The 6,000-nt window shown below is 46.9% G+C and overlaps 1 long non-coding RNA gene across 1 annotated transcript in view; it reads right to left on the bottom strand.

Annotated features, from left to right (window-relative positions):
* Positions 1-3,250: 3,250 nt before the first annotated feature.
* LOC116540441 overlaps positions 3,251-6,000 on the bottom strand; it is a 76,887-nt gene continuing 74,137 nt past the window's right edge. The window contains exons 3-4 of the long non-coding RNA XR_004264443.1: positions 5,449-5,489; positions 3,251-4,000 (exon numbers count right to left, since the gene is read on the bottom strand). This is a non-coding gene — a long non-coding RNA (uncharacterized LOC116540441). The remainder of the gene's footprint in view (positions 4,001-5,448; positions 5,490-6,000) is intronic.

Here is a 6,000-nt window from a genome sequence, read left to right as displayed (position 1 = left end):
TAAAACACCAACAAACCCCTGTAAGCAGGAAGGACCTCCTGGATTTCAGAAGAGGTTTGAATGTTTTCACTGAGCACAGAAAGCCTTTGTGATGTACGGATCCAGACCTCTGACTCAGGAATGACACTGCCACCGCAGGGTGTTTGTTTGCTTGTTTTGGCTTTGAAATAGAAATGTGACAGTTATGCATGGGTGACGCAGAAGTCAGAATGATGGGCCACGTTTGAGTGACTCACACGAAATACAGTGAGACTCTCTCGCTGGAATTCCTCTAGAATCTGTGACTAGCTCTTCTAATTCCAGAACCGTGTTCCCTGAGCATACCATTGCCTTCTCTGAATTCTTTGGGAGTCATCTGTGAGGCCTTGTACATTATCATTGGATTGTCTTACTATCTAAAGTTTTATAGAAGGAAAAAGAAATCACATATTTAGCAGAGTTTCAGGGAGATTCACCCGCCCCCATTTTTTCCCCTACTATTTTGAAACTGCCTGATGCCAGAGAGCAGCACAGACGTGGGACATAGATCAGGCCCTGGTGAGGCCAGTGGGGAGCAAGGGACTCTCAGGAGGATCAACTTCCAGCATGAAGGGCTCCGCTGAGCTTGTCCCCAGAAAAAATGGTGAAAATTGGTTTAAAACACACAATCAGTAAATACTTCCAAAAACCATAGCAAAAAGCAAATGAAGAGACACATATTCAAGAAAATGTATATAACATTGGTGAGAAAGGTGCATATCCAGGTATATACTCAGAGAGTCTATGGTGTTAGCACTAGGACAGCTGCCTTCCTCCTTGCTCCTAGCTAGGCAAGGCAAAGATTCCACTCCACACTGCCTCAGCCAACAATGCAGGGCTCCTTCTCCCCTCTGCTCTCAGTCAGAGAGCTTTCTTCCTGCAAGGAGCTGGATGTCAGCATTTATCATCCTGCCCCCACCACCTGTTACTGATGCTAAGTACTGTGTGAATGCTGTCGAAAAGTGGAGACTCCCTTCTTCCTCCCAGCTTTCACTTAGGAATTGAGGCTCTACCTTGGGCATAGTGCCCTGAAAGTACTGGTGCCTGACAGCAACTCTTTCAATTCGGGAGATGGTGGTTCTACCCAGGAGAGGAACCCAGGCTGCCCCTTCCCACCCTCCCAAGCATTCAGCTCCTGGAGTGGAGGACAGAAGCTTGTCATTGTCCCCACCCCAGCTCCAGAGCTCTGTCTCAGAGATTTTGCCTGGAGGCCTGCGGGAGGGGAGAAGTTGGAGAAAAAGCAGGTCTTAAACAGATACCGCCTCTGTCTTCCCAAAGGGATTGACTTCATTTGTAACAGAGTGTGTGGAAGTTCAAGCTTCAGGGTGCTCTTAAGAGCGGCGGAGGTTGTGGTGAAAGCAGTTGGGAAGAGACTCATGGATTTCATGAAGATACAGCCTAGACTGTAGGCTGGCTGGACTGTAGGAGAGACCTGGTAAACAAGACAGCCGGAGAGGAGCCCTCCTAGGATCAGAACGAATATCAAACACAAATCCCAGAGACTATTGCTTGAAGACAGCCATGATTTCACTGGTTTAATTTGAAGAGCAATTTACGCCCCCAGAACATTATTGAAAGGAAGCATTATACAAATAACCCATAAGTCCATGAAAAGATGCTTGCCATCACTAGTCATCAGGAATTACAAATACAGATCACAATTACTGCATATTCACTCGCATGGCCGTAACAACATACTCAGACAATAACAGGTGTTGGCAGGGATACGAAGAAATTTGAACCCTCATACACTGCTAGTGGGAATGTAAAATGATGCAGCCGTTTTGGAAAACAGTGTGGAAGTTCCTTAAACAATTAAATGCAGATATACCATATGACCCAGCAATTCTATTCCTAGGCACATACCCAGGAGAAATGAAAACATATGTCCACACAAAAACTTGTGCGTAAATTTTCATAGCAGTGTTGTTCCTAATAGACAAAAGATATGAGAAAAACTAAATATCTGTCAATTGACAAATGGATAAACAAAATGTGGTGTAGCCGTATCATTCTGCAAAAAGGAGTGTAGTGCTGACACATGCTACATCATGGCTGAAGCTCGAAAATGTGCTAAGTGAAAAAAAAGTCACAAAGACCACGTTATATAATTGCATTTAGACGAAATGCCCAGAATAGGGAAATCTATAGAGACAGAAAGTAGACTAGTGATTGCTTAGGACTGGGAAAGTACGGGGAGATAGAAAGATGAGCTAAAGTTTCCTTCTGGAGTGATGAAAAGGTTATAAAATTGTCTGCAGTGATAGTTATACTAAAAACTGTTAACTTGCATACTAAATAAATTTTATAGTATGTGAATTATATCTGAATAAAGCTGCTTTTAGAAGTTGTTTCCATGAGCAGACATATAGCACAATCTCGTTTTTATGATGACTGCATAGTATTCCACAGCACAAATGTGCCATGATTTTATCTTCACCGTTACCCTAATGACAGATACACATGTTGTTTCTGGTTTCGCACTATTGCTGACAATGAGGTAGAGAACGCCTTGGCAGTACCTCCTTGTGTTCATATGTAGACATTTGGTGGCCTATTTTCCTAGGTCTTTTAGCCCATAGAAGACCAGAGTTATTGCTAAAGATTTTAAAAGTTGATAAATAAGTGTCTTCTGAGGGCAACATGACAGGGTTTTGTGTGTTACGGTAATTCTGGCTCAAGCCTTCTCTGACTGGTTACCAACATTTATTCATTTAGTTATTCTTGTCATCTTTAATTTGTCAGATTTACTAAGGATCAACTTTAGCTAGGCCCTCAGCTGGGTGCTGAAAATCTAGGCAGGATCTCAGGCTGGGGCAGAGTAGCGAGGTGAAGGTAGGGGTGGTGAACAAGCGACTCCAACACTCTCTGGTGAACACCAAGCCCTCAACCCAGTTCCCTGAGGGTGCTCTGTCCTCCAGGATGGCTGTCTAGCCAGGCTCACACCAAGTCCACTGCCATGCCCACAGACAGATACATCCAGTCTTCCCATATATAAGACTTGTAAGAGTAATCGTGGCAACATTTGTTTAATAACATAAAAAATACATGCTACATGCAAACACACACACACACACACACACACACACACACAGGAAAAAAGTCTAGGAACACACATATGCCTATCACAAATAAAAGGATGGACAACTGTGGCATGGGCGTTGGAAGCAACAGCAAGGAAGAGGCACAAGCTGCACTCTTGGAGTGTGTGGGTCTTCTTGCGTTGGTGTGGAATAGCTCCACGCGGACACACAGGGCACAGCAGCACCTCTAGAAAGGGGCCCGGATGGCGTGCAGACAGGGGTAGGGGAGACTCGCTGTTCAGCGTACCCTCTGCGTGTTTTGAATTTTGTGCCATGTGCATATTTAAAGGAGTAACAAGATTACTGCTTCAGGGGCTCCCGTTGCCTCCATAGTGAAATCACCCTTTCAACACATCATGAGACCACGACTTCACCTTCTCCCAGCGCATCCTTCCACTTCTGGGCGCTCCTCCAGCTCCACCTCCTGCATGGAGCATGGCCTTCTGAGCATGGCCTTTCCCTCAGTTGCATCTGCCTCTGGGGCTTGGAGGTACCCTCGGACCACGAGGAGAAATCTCCTCCAGCCCCTTGACAGCTCTGGAGGACCCTCTGAGCTCAGAATTCTCCCAGGGGAATACCCTTCCTCCAAAGTGGCAGCAGGGCCACCAGACCCCAACTTCCTGGTTCAGGGCCTGCAACATGGTAAGGCTGACCAAACTTAAGGCTGTTGAGGCAGAAATAAATTGGTGAAGGTGACTGGACACCAAATGTGAGGATCATCTGATGAAGACATGTCAGGAGAGAGGCATGCTCCACATCAGCCACAGGCAGAAGGAATGTCTGGGAGAGCTGAAGAGAAGGGAGGGGAGGACTCAGGCTAGAGCTGTTCTCTTCACTGCAGGGTCCACTGCAGGGGTTCGGTTGTTGACCACGGACAGCAACACACAGACTAAAAGGTTCTGCATGCAAGACAAGCAGCAAAGCTTCATGATTTAGAAACAAATCAACAAATCAATGTCTTTTTCAGTGTCAGTGGGTTACGGGTTTGCTTGTTTGTTTGTTTTGAGACAGTCTCACTCCATCGCCCAGGCTGGAGTGTGGAGGCATGGTCTTGGCCCACTGCAGCCTCCACCTCCTGGGTTCAAGCGATTCTCCTGCCTCAGCCTCCTGAGTAGCTGGGACTACAGGTTCACACCACCACACCCGGCTAATTTCTGTATTTTTAGTAGAGATGGAGTTTCACTATGTTGACCAGGCTGTCTCGAACTCCTGACCTCGTGGTCCGCCCACCTCACCCTCCCAAAGTGCTGGGATTACAGGCGTGAGCCACTGCAGCCGGCCGGGTTACCCATGAATCTGTACTTCGGCGGTTTGAGGAAACTCACAAGATCTGTGGGACTCAGGATAAGACACTTCACTCAGGCACAGGATGTAAGCCAGGAAGCCTAAGGCCTCCCCAGGCGAGCAGTATACCAGCTGCCAATATGGCCTGTAGGTTACCAGCAAGCACTCAGTCGCCGTTTGTCAATGTGTGCACAAGACAGAGTGGGAGAGAAGCAGAGGGAGAGTGAGGAAGAGAGAAAGAGAATGAGAGAGAGAGAGAAGGAGACACGGAGTGAGGCGGTGAGTGAGAGAATGAGAGAGAGTAGGAGATGGAGTGAGTGGGAGTGAGACGGAGAGAGAGATGGAGCGAGACAGTGAGGGAGACAGCAAGCCGCCAGTCCCAGGCCCAGCCCGCCCTGCCCACTCCCACTTCCTTCTCATTTTCGAAACTCTAATTGGCTATACGTCACTGTGAGCTTAATTTGCATTTCTCTAATGACCAATGACGTTGAGCACTTTCCATGTGTGTAAGAGCCATTTGCATATCCTCTTTGGTGATGTTTCTGCTGAAACCTTTGGACCATTTACTTGCACCTTCATAACCATTTTTTACAGAGACCCAGTCCCGCTGCTCCCTCCTAACCTGCTGAAAGTCCCAAGGGCACCACAGAGAGGCCAACTGACCTGCCCCAAGTCCCCAGCTTGTAAGAAGGGCCTGGGACTCAGGCCTGATTCCAAATCCCAGCCTCCTTCAGCTTCCCCACCCTGCACTCCGGAAGGCTTCTCACCCCCATGCAAGAAGGAGATTAGCACCTAGGAAGGTGCTTTCCTGGGCTCCCTGGGCCCCCTCAGCCTCCATCTACCTGTGAATCCTCCCTCAGCCTGTCTCTGCATGTGTTTCACCATCTGGACTGACAGAGGTATGGAATATTTTTGCTTCGATCATGCCCTTTCTTTAAAGATTCTCCCTGGAGATTTGTGACTAAACACACCAAAAGGTGAAAAAGAAATTCACTAACCCAGTTAATAATAAGGTACTTTATTCCAAAAGTGATAGTGATATATTTTAGTTGTTATCACTTACCATGGCTTTCTTGTGTTGTTTTCCAACTTCTGGTGTTTCAGCTACAAAAAAATAAAATAAAATATTATATTTTCTCATATCTGTTCCTTGGAAACACAGGCTCCCTGATGGAGCCTAAGTCACAATTCCTACCCTTATGAAAGTTCTCTGTGATCTGGGAGGGAAACCAGAATAAAGATGCTAGGATGCAGTAAATTACATTGGAGAAATACTTCATCCATACGGGAATGTAAAGACCTAGACACCTTGGCCCAGTGCAGGACACCCCAGCTGCCACTCCAGCATGGAGCTGCCTGTCCTCGGCCTGCCCGGAAGCTCAGCCCTGCCCTGCCCACTCCCACTTCCTTCTCATTTTTGGCACTCTAATTGGCGGTACGTCGCTGTGAGCTTAATTTGCATTTCTCTAATGACCAATGACGTTGAGCACTTTCCATGTGTGTAAGAGCCATTTGCATTGGTGATGCCTCTGCTGAAATCTTTGGACCATTTGCTTACATCTTCATAACCATTTTTTACAGAGACTACCTCCACTGTCTTTCCTTCATGGCTTCA

The sequence above is a fragment of the Sapajus apella genome, unplaced genomic scaffold (assembly GCF_009761245.1).
Source record: "Sapajus apella isolate SASKATOON/1434 unplaced genomic scaffold, GSC_monkey_1.0 scaffold140, whole genome shotgun sequence".
In the NCBI taxonomy this organism is placed as follows: domain Eukaryota; kingdom Metazoa; phylum Chordata; class Mammalia; order Primates; family Cebidae; genus Sapajus; species Sapajus apella.
This window is presented reverse-complemented; position numbering and strand designations above follow the sequence as displayed.